This window comes from Cyprinodon tularosa, unplaced genomic scaffold (genome assembly GCF_016077235.1).
Source record: "Cyprinodon tularosa strain WSP-4 unplaced genomic scaffold, ASM1607723v1 ctg67, whole genome shotgun sequence".
NCBI lineage: Eukaryota > Metazoa > Chordata > Actinopteri > Cyprinodontiformes > Cyprinodontidae > Cyprinodon > Cyprinodon tularosa.
Genome location: NW_024039418.1, coordinates 1,774,015 through 1,787,498, shown reverse-complemented (window position 1 = coordinate 1,787,498; position 13,484 = coordinate 1,774,015). Strand labels below are relative to the sequence as shown.

General features: G+C 38.8%; 1 protein-coding gene across 1 annotated transcript in view; it reads right to left on the bottom strand.

The window, feature by feature from the left end:
- The window catches only part of itfg1 (integrin alpha FG-GAP repeat containing 1), a 282,738-nt gene that overhangs the window by 248,685 nt on the left and 20,569 nt on the right, over window positions 1-13,484 (bottom strand). The gene's annotated exons all lie outside the window — the stretch shown is intronic.

Here is a 13,484-nt window from a genome sequence, read left to right as displayed (position 1 = left end):
GAAGTATATAAATGTGTTTGTGTGGGAAGCTGAGCTTGTGTAACAGCTACAGGGACTAAAACGACACGCTTCCAGAAAGCAGGGGGGATACAAAGATGCGGAAAGTGTTTAAAACACCTGCTCACAATGAGGGTTTGGAGACACACCTGTTGCAGAAGGAAACGTATACCAGCTGATTATTGCCCCAGCTTCCACTCTGACTCCAGCTTATGTGACGATGCTAAAACTGTCTCTCCATCAGTTAGCACTTCAAAACGTAAGCCTTTACACCCACATGAACGTGTTCATGATGAGAGGCCCGCATAAATGCACAAACACCCACACGGCACGGCACATTTCAGCATATCATTTAAATGTCTGTGTGTGGATCTTTGTCATCAGGGTGTGATCCAGCCAATCATCCACAATCAGCTAGTCCTTTCTCACTAACAGAATAATTACAAGTGTGTCTGTTCCTAATAGCAGGGTTTTTAAAAGCCTGATACAGCTCATGTTTTTTTATTAATTTTTTTTATAAACAGCTCCACAAGGTAAACCGAAGCACATGCTGCTATGGAAATGGAACCATGCACTACAAAGGTTTAATTTATCTTTAGAGAAGGTTAAAAAACATTTTTAAAATGCTCTAATGTCTTATTTATAAGCTGTAAACATATCTAGTTTCTTCTTCATCAACAGCAAAAAATCATAACACGTCTGCTTCATATATGGTTTACAAACGCAAACAATGATCAGTTATCGCTGAGCACCGTGCAGCTTTACGGTAAAAGGGAAAGAAAAATGGATCCCGGAGAAAAATCAGTTTTCTGCTCTTTGTGTTTTATTCAGAGCGTTTATCTCTTTTAAACACCAAATGCTACTTCTGTTCAGGGTGTTTCAAATGAAACAGAAGCAGGACTTGTGATAGATCAGCCTGGTATTGGCTGGGAGTTTGTAATTAAAAAGTGAAATCATGCAAGCCGATTGCAGAAGATTCAGCTTTAATCTGCTTTCAGGAGAAGGAGTGAAGAGAGGCAGAGAAGTGAGAACAACTGAAGATAGAAGATTATTATTCATAGCCTCTCCACAGATTTGTTAAGGGGATTGGAAGCAATTTGAAGGCCTCAGTTGACTGTTTGACTGGAGCAGCATTATGTCCCAGTATTCCATTATGCTGAGGGGCTGGATGGGGATAAACCAGGCTTCCTATTAGCCTCTCTATAAACAGATAGGGTGATGCCTGGTGGCATCTGAGCCTCGGAGGAGAAGGTAACCTCTGACACTGAGGAGATAGATGGCAGCAGCCGTGAGTGTGCCCCATCTGCTGGGATCGACTCACGTTCACATCATTCTCCCCGCTTTGCTCTGCGTCTCCCCTTTATTCGCCATGTTACGCTGCCATGTCCACTGCAGAAGGGGCTATGACTCCTTCTAGGTGGTAGAAAGTGAACATGAGGCAGCTTGTTAACTTAGATGGTTAGCTTGTAAATGGACAAGCACATTATGTGGCAAAAGAAGTTTGGCTGAATTAGGGTTGTCACGATACTAAACTTTTCAACTCGATACCGATACTAAGGAAAATATTCGATACTCGATACCATTTTCGATACCACAAGGATAAAAACAGACTATAAAAGTCTACAGAAATATTTTCATTAATAAATAAAATATAATAAATAAACACAATAAAGGTTGTATGCTGTGCATAATATTAAGCAAGCTTGATAAAAAACTTATAAAATTCAAATTAAGTGTTCCTTCCTTGGCTATGCTTTGCACGCATAACAGTGACACTAGCCAAACCAGTTAAGAAACAAAAATAATTCTCAGCAGCTGCACCTCTTACAAAAAAAAAGTCTGAAACTGAAAAGATCACAGAATTATTCGATCACACAGTGTTCTGAAAGTGCATTGTCCTCTATTCTGCACTTTAGATGAACGACTGCTTAGGTGCCACTGGTGACGGCACTGTATCGATACTTTTAAAAACGAGTATTGTATCCGGATACAACATTTCAGTATCGATACTTTTTTGAGTTTCGATACTTTTGACAACCCTAGGCTGAATTAATACAGACCATTTTAAACAATGTCAATACTGACAGCCATCAACTCATCTAAGAACCATTTGATGTAAAAATGGCTAACTGTGGGCTGTTTCTGAAACAGTGTTATTTTGTTTGTCCTTAAAGGGAGGTAGTGCAAGCATCAGATTTTTTGTAGATGTTTGCCTCCTCTGGGGACAAACTGAAAGGACACCCAGGGCCCCTCCCAGGGCAGATCTGAGCTCACCTGACTCCGCCAGATGGATTTGCTCAGCATATCCATCTGGAAACCTTCTGTAGAAGTAATTTTGGGAAGGGGCAAAAATACTGGTTAGCTGATTGGCCTATGTTGGTGATAGACGGGTCAAATAAACCAATCAGATCAACGAAGCATATGACGTACTAACAGAGCGACGACGAAGAGGAGCCAATTGATAGATCAAACTCTTGCTGAAACCAGTTGGGAGAAGAGCAAAAACATCTTTTCCTCTGAGAAAAGCCTCCAGAGCAGTGTTTTGCTCTTCTTTCAGTGAAGAAATACTCTGTAATTCCGATAAAACTTGCTCGATAGCCACGCTAACGCTAGATTCATCGGCTGAAGCCGCCATGTTCTTTAGACTGAACTGTCGCGCTTCTCGTTGCGTCACACCTCAACCCGCCTCAAAGCCAACGCTGATTGGACGTTCGTTTGGTGAACGGCTCCAAATTTTCTTTAACGGAGAGTCTCCAGACTGATTAGCGAGTGAAACCTTGAAAGCTCGCGAGATCAGGATGGTCTCACGAGGCCAGATCTGAGCTCCCCCCATGCTGACAGCAAACCCAGTGTTCACTCTCATCTTATTTCATGGACTCCATCGACTCCAGCTTGGAGTCTGTTTTTTTTTATATTAAAGAACAATTTTATTTTCTCATTGTTGTCTTTTGGAGAGACTTATAAGTATCCAGGTTAGCGGGAGCGCACAGCAAGACAGACACACACTTTTAGGCCCAGATAATTCGGCCATAATCATTCTCTCATGAACTAATTAACGGAGCCTCAAGAGGCGTGAAAGAGATGGAAACTCATTTACATGTTTGAAGACGTTTCGCTTCCCATCCAGGAAGGTTTTTCAATTCTAAATGTCAGAATTAGCGTTGAGTTCGAAGCTTTATAGAGTGGACCAAAAACAAAGGCTTGTTTTGGCTCAGAAAACAAGCAAATTGAACTGGACTAACGGGTCCGCCCCTTCGGAATGGGCAGTTTTTTGGGTTCTTTGTTTGCAATATCCAATACCTGGGAATGTCTCTGAAAAGGGGGTTGTTAGAGGGAATTGTTGGCCTGGCTGAACAGGTGAGATGTTCTGTTGCATCCTATGGCTAGGTATGGGACTGAAGAAAAATAATATTTACCCTTTGACATTGGGCAATACTCCTTTGACTTAAGGAAGTGTTGGGGTCTAAGGACAGCAGAAAGGGCATCACACACATTTAGCTCACATCCTCTAGTCTAATGATACAGTTTTCAATATGGTGAAATATTTATTATATCATTTTACTAACAGTCTTTATTTGAGACAAACAGCAGCCATTGATTTGCGTTGTGTTACATATTTGCAGCCAACAAGTTGTTGCTTATATAATTCCTACTCCCTATGCTACATCTATGTTTGGGTATAAATATTAATATTATTTCCCTTAATTACATAAAAATATAAAATATCTCAAAATATCTGAAGTCAAACTACTTGTTTTTCCACCAAAAGTGTTAGTTTCAGTTTCTTGACGAAGAGATTTTTACTGAAGGCAGCAATAACCTGGAAAGCTAAATGCCAAGTTAGCTCTGAGGTGTTTCAGTGATAACCTAATGTTCTCATTACAAATGATGATATAAACACTCCATCATCATAATCGCCTGCTTGCCCCGTTACAGCAAAGGTCACTACCTAGTGATCTCCAGCCATCTGTATCCCGTCTCCGTTCAATTTGGTTCAAAGTGTAGCTCAGATTCTCGGCCTCCATTTCCACACCTAATTGCTTAAGCAGGGTAAATCTATTGCCAGATTCTTTTAAGAAAATCATCTTTTTAAATGTGGCTATGTTCACTAATACTGATTTTATCTTTAAAGTATTTTTCAGAGAAAGTCATCAAAGGTTTGAAGCGTCTTTGCGACAACTGTCCAACAAATACTTGCTCTTGAAAATGTGTTTGAGGTTGGGATTATAAAGAATTCACTTTTAAAAGTTCCAGATGTCTTTATCTTTCTGGCCCAAGAAACAGCCTTCATCATGTAACTGGGTGGTGCTCATTTTAACCCCATTCCTTCCATCACTTTTTTTGTGTTTCCTTAGGAGTGTAACTTACCACCATCAGTGGGACAGAATTAACTTTAAAGCATTTTGGGTTCCCCAGGCTTTACAAAGTGCTACATTAGTACAGTCCATTTACCATTTAACAGTGATTCTCCAAGTTGATGGGTTCAGTATTTCTAATGTTTCTAATAAGGATTAGGGTCCCCCTTCTAGGATGTTAAGATCATCTTGTTTAACTCAGTCCAATGTATGTGTTTGCTGATCAGTGATGAGTGTCTCATATTAGCTAAAGGTCACACACATAATCACTGCTTTTAGTATAAGGAGTCCAGTCTTTTGCTGTTGAATTAGTCAACTACCAGCAAGAAACAAAGAAACACAAGAAAGCGACGATTAGAAATGAGTAGGGACCATTTACCAATGAACCTCCCTTAAGACTGAAGGGCTCAGGATTTCTAATGTCAGTCTGCCTGAGAACAGCTGTCACCGTCATAGTTCTGACCTGTCAACTAGTTGCCGTTTACATTCCTCTCCGTCTCCTGCTGTGATTGACAACTCATTCTACCTGCACCACTAAAGCCTAACCTCATCAACACCCATTCCTGCTGCCTGTCTCTCTGCCTTTATAAGCAGGCTTCAGACTTTTTGACAGTGCTAGATTATTGAAAGTTCTTGGCTAGTAAATACCCAGAATTCCTTCTCTGTCTGATTACCAGATGCTGACCATGTTACTACCTGACGGTTGCCTTGCTCTTGCTGGACCTTACAAAGCCTTCTGTTCTGTGGATTTAGATCCTGATTTTGCCTCGCTCTCTATGCCCTGACTCCAGATTCTAGCCTCCTTCTCAGATCCTTCTGCTCAATTCGGGTTTAATTGATCAGAAATTGTTTAGATTCCAAGACCAACAACCCCAGTCTCCCACTTGGAATAAACAATGTGTTCAACCTTTTACTGAGTGACATTACTGCCAGAACAAGCATCTCTGAGCCTCACCAAGGAGTCCACACTTAGTTCCCTTTCCTCTATTGGAACTCTGAAGATGTTTGTGGCTTATTTTCTTATTGATCCACTGAAACCTAAGGACAGTTCTGACCCTAACCTAATATCTCATCTCCAGAGGTTCCTGCACCTGTTGTTGACCAGTTGCCTGCTTTACCTACAATAAATCTCTGAATCGCCTACCACTGTCTGGATCCAAAGTTGGAAACCTTGCAATGGCTACAGCGCAGCTTATTTTGCCCACTTTATTTAGCATTTGTTGAGGGGAGGAGGTATTGTGCAAGGTTACTAAAAAAAGCCATAATCTAGAAACAAAGTATAGCATACAGAAGGGAATTCCCTCCAAGTACTGCTGAACTTCAATGTACAGTACAGTGCCTGTCCAAGTCATTCAGGTAATGGCATCATATAGAAATCCGGCTGCCCCCGAGTTCTACCAGTTTTGAGATTATAATGTAGAGTGTTGCCTTTTGGCCAAATATACAAGAGTTTGCTGGTCTTAGTCTCATGAAACACATTTCCTGCGTACAGCCAGACCATTGTTATATCACATTTAGATTATATTTTGTTGTTTTTTTTTGCTTTCTTAACTTGGGGAAAAAAAACAACAACTTCTAAACCAATTTAATTTAGTATTTTGTTGAGTGTTGCAAAAGACTGGGGTTATTTGGACAGTTGCAGGGATGATAGAGGGAAGAAAAGCAAGTGACAGTTGCCAAAGAAGTATAACAGTGCAGTACAGTGTGGTGCAGTGCCTATATATCATAAAAATATAACTGTGTTTCTATCCTAATGGTTCATTTACTGTTATGAGGTTTGGATTTTTAAAGCAACTCTGATCTAGCTCAACTCGAGTAGAATTTTAAGCTTCATGACATTTGCTTCTTCTTGGTTTTGGTTTTCTGTTGAGGAAATCTGTGTCACTAAATTTCAAAACTACTACTACTGATATTAATATAAAATTATGTTTTGAATTCTGTTTTATAGAAATGGAAAAACCACTAGTACATACTGCTTCACAAAACAGGTTGAAGGAGTAAACTGGGACCAAGAACAGGGGATAACATCTCCATCTTGGATGTGTATCTGCAGCAGCTCGGCTCTGCAGGCAACAGTCTAAAGAAGATCTGACAGCCAGCACTTTATCTGCTGCATTAGTCTCCGATATGTGCTGTTTTCTTCTGCATACACCGTTACCCCACTCAGCAACACCATAAAACAAGCCATTAGGTGTATGTTCGCCTTTGTTTGGGATAAAAACTTAGAACATTTTTTCCAAAGTAACAGTGCATTATCGTAAAACCAGACAAAGGAACAACACAGGAAACCCTTCTGCACACAGAAAGAGAAAAGGAGGTGAGGAAAATGATCTAAAGTGATAGGAAGGCATGAGGCACAGAGCCAATCCTTTACTTCATGTCTCTACTGCCCCTGAGAGGCTTATTTGTTAGCCTGTTACCCAGCAAACAAGCTGTGACTCCTATTCTACTTGGCTGTCAAAGGGATATAGTAAATGCCACAGCAGCAACACGTGTGCTTTATCCCTGCGGGGTTGTTTCAAGGGGAAGGCCACCCCGCCAAATGATCAAACTGCTTTATTTATGAGACTGGAGGAAAAATGTCTACTTTTTGTTTGAGGTAGACTTGCTGACAGTGATGAAGCAAACAAAGCGTGTATTAAACCACAACGTGTGTCTGTGGGTATTTGGTCTCTTTTGATTCTGTATCTTATGCTTATTGGTTTGAACTATAAGACAGCCTGCAGCTCATCAGTCAAACCCTCTGTGTTTATCTGCATCGATTTGTTCCCTCCGTCTTTAACCCCTAGACTATTTCATTCTTCAGCTGGACAGAGAGGGAGCCTTTGGCATTTCTGAAGCAAATGTCACAGCTGTCAGCTGAGAAACGGATACGTCAGGATTCCCTCACCGGTAAGTTGGCCTGAAGACATGCAAAATAAAGTCCAACAATCGATAACTGCTGTCCGCTATGCTCTGGCTGAGGACTTGGTTTGCTGAATACATTTACTGTGCATTAAAGAACAGAAACTAACGCATATTTTATTTGGGTTTTATAATATGGACAAAGGAAGACTAGAGCAGAGTCCACCTGTGTGTAATTAAGCATATTTTAGTCAGAATTCAGAATCTGAGAATTCAGACTTTTTTTCTCAGAATTCTGACTTTAATCTGAGAATTCTGACTTTAATTCTGACCTTTTTTTCAGAATTCTGACTGAATTAAGACAATAAAAAAAGTCAGAATTCTGAGATTAAAGTCAGAATTCTGAGAAATAATTCAGAATTCTGAGATTAAAGTCAGAATTCTGAGATTAAAGTCAGAATTCTGAGATTAAAGTCAGAATTCTGAGGAAAAAAGTCAGAATTCAGAGATTAAAGTCAGAATTCCGAGATTAAAGCCAGAATTCTGAGATTAAAGTCAGAATTCTGAGAAATAATTCAGAATTCTGAGATTAAAGTCAGAATTCTGAGATTAAAGCCAGAATTCTGAGATTAAAGTCAGAATTCTGAGAAAAAAGTCAGAATTCTGAGAAAAAAGTCAGAATTCTGAGATTAAAGTCAGAATTCTGAGATTAAAGTCCGAAATCTGAGATTAAAGTCCGAATTCTGAGATTAAAGTCAGAATTCTGAGATTAAAGTCAGAATTCTGAGGAAAAAAGTCAGAATTCTGAGATTAAAGCCAGAATTCTGAGATTAAAGTCAGAATTCTGAGAAATAATTCAGAACTCTGAGATTAAAGTCAGAATTCTGAGAAAAAAGTCAGAATTCTGAGATTAAAGTCAGAATTCTGAGATTAAAGTCAGAATTCTGAGGAAAAAGTCAGAATTCTGAGATTAAAGTCCGAATTCTGAGATTAAAGTCAGAATTCTGAGGAAAAAAGTCAGAATTCAGAGATTAAAGTCAGAATTCCGAGATTAAAGACAGAATTCTGAGATTAAAGTCAGAATTCTGAGAAATAATTCAGAATTCTGAGATTAAAGTCAGAATTCTGAGATTAAAGCCAGAATTCTGAGATTAAAGTCAGAATTCTGAGAAATAATTCAGAACTCTGAGATTAAAGTCAGAATTCTGAGAAAAAAGTCAGAATTCTGAGAAAAAAGTCAGAATTCTGAGATTAAAGTCAGAATTCTGAGATTAAAGTCCGAAATCTGAGATTAAAGTCCGAATTCTGAGATTAAAGTCAGAATTCTGAGATTAAAGTCAGAATTCTGAGGAAAAAAGTCAGAATTCTGAGATTAAAGCCAGAATTCTGAGATTAAAGTCAGAATTCTGAGAAATAATTCAGAACTCTGAGATTAAAGTCAGAATTCTGAGAAAAAAGTCAGAATTCTGAGATTAAAGTCAGAATTCTGAGGAAAAAGTCAGAATTCTGAGATTAAAGTCCGAATTGGCCCTAATCCTCTTCCATATCTAAACAATAGAGAAATATCAAAGTTTTTAGCTGGCTTTTATTTTAGCTTTTCAGCTAGCATGCAAAAAACTATATACAGTAAAGGTGGGAGCAGGACAAATAGACTTAAACTTACATTTGGAGCTTCAATAAACCAGCTTAATTCAAAGCATTTGTGTTGGATTAATCCTGTCAATGTGTGGAGCTAAAATGAATCTTTAGTTAATAGAAAGAGTCGTTAGCAGAAGCTATCCATCAACACTGACTGGAGCTATTTTGTCAGGGAAAAAGGAAATGAAAAATATCAGACACTATAAAAAAACAAAATTTCAGGGTGCTGAATATAATCCATGGTGAAAGTTTTAAGAAACTAATTTGCACAAAAAAAAGACCATAACTTTTCCCCCAAATATATGTTTGTCTATTAAAAACAGTAGAATAAATGTATATGTGTTGCTGTAATGAATAGTTCAAAGGGGTTTAACCATTTTAGAACCGCTGACTGAGATTCCTCTGTTTACTATGCTATTCAAACCATTTTCCACAAAGTCTCTCCTCGCTCTGACAGAATTATAGATGTTCTCTTTGCAGACACGGCCCTCGAGACGGCTGTCACACCAGGAGGAACGTCTTTACACCAGAAGGTTTTCAATCATCTTTTGTCCCCCACAGCTCTCAAAGTTTGAATTTGAAACCGTGAAGTAGCTTTAAAAAGAAACCCCTCTAAACAGGAAAAAATAATCATTATATTAGCATGTCCATCATATGCTGTATAAGGTCAGCATAACAGAATTACTTCAATTCAAACAGTGCCTAAAATTAAGAACTTAATCCGTGTCATCTTAGTCATATGTTTGTTTGTTTTTGCCCTGACCTGGCTGCTTTTTGGTCTGGTTACTTCACAGTTATGTCTGTTAGGTATCCCTCCATTGCCCAGTGGCTTAAGGACATGGTGTTTTTCCTTAAACTTGAGAAAATCAAATATACAATGAGAGGATGTACAGACAATTTTTTTTCCAAAAATGCCAGTGTTTTCTTTCTTATTTTTCAAATTTGGAGCTCCTACCTAACTAAATATATGTGCCTGTTGCTGCATTTTGCTGATGTTTTTTTTTTTCTATTATTATTATTTATTTTATTTTTCTGCTGAACATGTTGGGCTGAGACAGGGTGGGAATGTGGTGTTTTGTTCTCTCCTTTTATTGTTCTTGTTTTGTTGTTTGTATATGTAGTACGTGTGACTATTTCAACATGTATACTTGTGTGTATATATAAGAAGTTATACCTGCATACATATATGTTTATCCACAAAAAAAAGCGAACTGTATTCCTTATTGTGATTATATGAATTGAATTGACATGCCTCAATTAAAATGAGTATCTGTGCAACAATGAAGTCTATTTGCAAAAATGTGTCGTCAAATAAAAGAAAACCATTGTGCGCTTTAAGAGATCTGTAAATATCAGTATATATATATGTTACTGATGAAGAGCAAATAAAGACAACAGCAACATTTCAAACAGTTCCTACAAAGATAAATAATACTTTAATTATGTTTTGAAAGCTATGACTCTCTACCAAACTAAAGTTCAAAATGTTGACACTGTTTTGGCTTAATGTTGGCAGTGGGCTTTAGGCTGCCCTGCGAGGCTTTAAACCTGGGTTTAAATGGAGACTAAGCCATTCTCAAGCACATATCAAGGAGCTCATTTTGAGCCTGGATCCAGATTTATTGTTGATTCTGTTCATGGTGGAGAATCCTGCTTCACAGCAGCAGGTTGAGCCAAACATCCTCTAAATGTTCAGGGTCATCTTTGAGCACGCCATTTCACTTTTCTTTCACCAGTTCACCGCAGTTCTTCCAGCAGTCCACACTTTCTCTGCTCTCTTTTTCTCATGGTCTTCTCCTTCTTTCCCATCGCCCGGCTTGCCACAGGTTTGCCTGCTGTGTCTAAAAGTAGCAGCAGCAGCAACCCAGACTGACATTGGATCATTTGAATGCAGCCTGGAGCCGGACGCTCCGGAGGGCTTTACCGTATTAACAGGAGAAGCGGCGCAAGTGAAATTAAACACTGTCATCAGACAACATGAAGTAATTTATACATTTTTTGAATGAGGTTGGGTCCGGATCCAGACCACAGTCCGCTAATCTGTGACCTCTGCTCTAGAGGCTAACTGCTGGAGGTGGAAGAAAGACAGCGGAGGATTTATATCCTATCCCCTCCAGCCGGTGAACAATACCTCCTTAACGACCAACCCTGAACAATCATAGACAGGTTTCAGGTATTACAGGAGACAATCTCCCCTTTAATGGCAATCCCCCCCTTTAACGACCGACCCCTAGAATCATAGACAGGTTCAGATATTACAGGCTAACGATGGAACTAAACGACCCATTCATCGGTTACCATTGCATGTTTCCAAGCGATACAAGGCGTTGTCTATATAAGACTCAAACTCACTGCGGATCCAGACATTTGAATTGAGAAAGCTTCCTGGAGAGGTGGCGAAACGTCTTCAAATCTTGAAAACCAAGTCCAGTGGATATTTTTTGAATTTTTACGGAATGATTTATATCTCCCATTTTCATTTTTAAAAAAGTTCGTCTCAGTTGCCTCCTTCACAAAAACAGCGGCCAATTTATGATACTTTTTAATATTTTTCTAATTTTAATACCTAATAATATGAGGTCAATGTACATGTGAAAGCAGAATTTATGGATTTGATGCTCTGATTGGTGATCAGCAGAAGCTGACTTTTGTAATCAGCTCTAAAAAAATCCGACTGTCTGCTTGCATGTCTACTGATTACTGTGGAAAAGTATAACATGAATTTTGATTAAAAAAAAAAAAAGGGAAAAAAATGGATCCACTATTAACGCCTACATAGACTTAAATCAATATACTTATGGAAACAAATATAATTATGTAAACATTATTATACAAGCTTTAGCAACATTATAATTAAACTGTCCCCGACACCCTGATGCTTTTTTTGATATGCACACCACACCACACGCAGATAAAATACCAAATCCAGGCCAAGAACAAAGTGTTGAGCTCTGCAGAATAAATCCATCTCTAAGCCAATATGTAGCCCTACTCCACATTGTGTTTTCAAATCCGATCCATCAAAACAGCTCATTCACAAACATAGAAAAACACACACACACTGAATGGAGGAGTGCTATTCCCGGAAGGACTAATCTTCTAAAACCATTACGGGGAACAACGTAGGTGCTGTAGCTATAGGGAGGATTATGTCCAAAACCCTCACATACACACACTGACTATTCCTTTTTTGCTCATAACGCTCCTTTTATGCTGAACACATGTCTGCGTAAATAGAAACTCCTCTCAGAACTACAGTAACAAGCTTCTATAAGCTCCTTCCGCAGATAGGAGTGAGGTTTGCTGGCACAGGTCTAAAACAACATTCGCATCTTTGACCTTTGCCCTGAAGACTAATATGAACTATATCAACAGAAACCTATGCTGACATGCTTGTATCAGTAAACATAAAATTACCTCCATAACATATTTGCCAAAAAAAAAAAATGCACAAAAAACAGATGAAGTTCAAGTGGTCATATATACCATTAAAAAGCAAAAGTTTAGTGTCATAGCCTTGGAAACATTTAGCCTTCCTTTTAATACATTTAGGATAATATTTGGGATTAAAATAGTGACAATTAGTCTATGATAATAACAATAATTGAACTTTATTGATCTCACATTGGACAAATTAACTCTCTGCATTTAACCCTTCCCCTTGGGGAGCAGCAGGCTGGCATTGTACGGCGCCAGAGCAGTGGGGGGTTAAGGGTCTTGCTAAGAGACCCAGAGTGGCAGTCTGTGGGAGTGGGGCTCGAAATCAGAACCTCAGGATTTCAAGTGCAACGTCCTAACTAGGGGTGTGCAAAATAATCGCGATGATGATGCATCGTGATTCTAATTTTCGTGATCTACTGCATCGATTCTTGATGCCAAGAATCGATTATTAATTAAAAAATATGAATAAATAAAATTGCATGAATGGTTGGCGAACATCAGCCAAAAACAAGTGTAATACCACTTCCAGTCCTGTAGATGTCGCTGCAAATGTGTTGACGCACGCTGCATTGACTCACAAGCATTTCCGGCTGCGGGATACTGTGCCGAGTCATTCAAAAACAAAACATGGAGGAGAAAATATTGCAATGCATCGCAATAATTCAAGTATGATGCATCGTGATAGAATCGCATCGTGGCCTGTGAATCGTGATTCGCATCGAATCGTGACTTCTTTGGCAATACCCACCCCTAGTCCTAACCACAAGGCCCCCGCTCCCCAAGTCCACACGCTGTAGCTCCAACAAAAATAGTTTTAACTTTTATCAAGCTTGGAATCTTTTGATGTTTTGTCCTGAAAAAGGAAGCCGATTGGAAATATAAATAAACCTGCATCCTGAGAGCCGAAGTGTTTGTATTGTTTCTGAATTAGACAGAATTAAAGCAGAGATTTGGTTCCTTCAAATGAAAAGTCTTGATTAAAAACCTTCAGACAGTAGCAGCAGAAAAGGAGACAAAACTGTGAGAATAAGGAACTGAGTGTTTTCTCACTAGCTGTAGATCAATACACCATTCTGATGATATTTTCAGTCAATATTTTGTTTATATTATTGCCGCTCTCTGCATTTGCTTTCCATTGATTCATTAATTAATGTTTCTTTTTAGTTAAATTGAGACATGTAATATTTGTTAGCATTGTGTCACTGTCAT